The sequence below is a fragment of the Triticum dicoccoides genome, chromosome 2B (genome assembly GCF_002162155.2).
Source record: "Triticum dicoccoides isolate Atlit2015 ecotype Zavitan chromosome 2B, WEW_v2.0, whole genome shotgun sequence".
NCBI lineage: Eukaryota > Viridiplantae > Streptophyta > Magnoliopsida > Poales > Poaceae > Triticum > Triticum dicoccoides.
In genome coordinates this window covers 483565470-483567130 of record NC_041383.1, presented here as the reverse complement: position 1 = coordinate 483567130, position 1661 = coordinate 483565470, and positions in this window count along the sequence as shown.

The following is a 1661-nucleotide window of genomic DNA, read 5'->3' as shown; positions in this document are numbered from 1 at the left end:
CTAGCACGGAGAGAGAGTGGGACTAGGAGGAGGCAGACGGAGCCTTCACGCGAGAGTGGCGGCGTGGTGGCCGCCACCGGGTGGTGCGGGCAACGCGCGCGCGGGCGGACGGCTGCATGGATGGTAGCGTGGGACGCACTGGCGAAGAGGTTTTGGTTTTTGCGGTGGTGTGATCGCGGACGCGCGCGGCAGGAGAGGACGGCGTCGCCTTGCGGCCAGGTGCCACGTAGGACGGTAGGCTAGTGACGAGTGAGTCGGTTTTTTTTCTACAATCATTTTCTTTTGACAATCTTTTTTTTTGAGCAAATTTTCTTTTGACAATCGAGTGAGGCAGTTTGTTGGCGAGCGCGTGCGAGGCTACAAAGCTTGCCATCTCGGGACCAATATCATCCAATTGAAGTTATCAAATGATTGGTCTCATCTGTTGGTCTTGTGTAGTTTGAATTTTGAAAATAATCAAAGAAAAATACTCCCACTAGTGGAAAATGGGTCAAATGTGAAGCACATTAGTGCCGGTTTGATTTTGAGCCGGCACTAATGTGTCCATTAGTGCCGGTTTCAACGGCTAGCCGGCGGCTCTCATTAGCACCGGTTCGTGGCGAACCTTTAGCACCGGTTCGTGCCGCGAACCGGTACTAAAGAGAGTGGTGGCAGGATGTTGTCAGTCTGGGGCCCCTCCAGCACCTTTAGTACCGATTCGTGGCACAAACCAGTACTAAAGATCGTCCTACATAAACCCTTCGTCCACCGAGCTCGCTCTATTCTTCCCCTTTCCCCTTTCCTCCTGTGTTCTTCCCCTCTCTTCCTCGAGCTCATCACACATTTTGCCTAAAATTTGTCAAGATTTGAAGGCCCCCATCCATTCAAATGATCACAAAGGTTAGCAACTTTGTCCTTTCATCTCTCATTGCTAGATTAGCTCTTGCAATGCTTTATATAGTGATTAATTTGTGAGTTTAGTAATTTGGGAGGAATTATATGTGCTAGTATTTGATTTATATGCAATTTGAGGTCAAAAATAACACTTAGTTTGCATATCTGGTGTGATTTACTTAGTGCCTTCTAAATCTCCGTCGTAACCACCGTTGATCGCCCGCACCGTCCTGTCGCCGGCATCACCTTGTGATGAGGCTCTTCATTCATGAATGTTTTACATTACCAAATTAATGTTTGTGTGATTTGGATATATAGTTACGCATATAATTATCTTACCCATACGTTGTTTGTTATACATAGTGTCATGGTTTTGATATCCGTCCCCGTCGGCCCTCGTCCTTGTTATGATTCGGATGTGGTATATTCTTTTTTAAAACTAGTTGTTGCATTTCGTGTTTATGTTAAATTATGCCCATCAAGTTGAAATAGATATTTTTATCTAGGAAGTATGTGAACTGGAAATTCCAACCGACCCTATTGTCGGGAGGTTAAATTTAGTTGAAAAAGAAAACGAGTATTTGAAAGAAAAATTGAAAAGAATTGAGGGGGAGAACATGGAATTGGAGTTACATGTTGCCGATGTCGTCGATGATCACAAGATCAAGATGGAGAAAATGCGTTTGAAGATTAAAAAGATTAGAAAATATGCCATTGATAGTGTGGCTTGGTATCATTATGTTGTTGGAACAATTATTACCTTAGTTGCGATCTTGATCACATTTGTT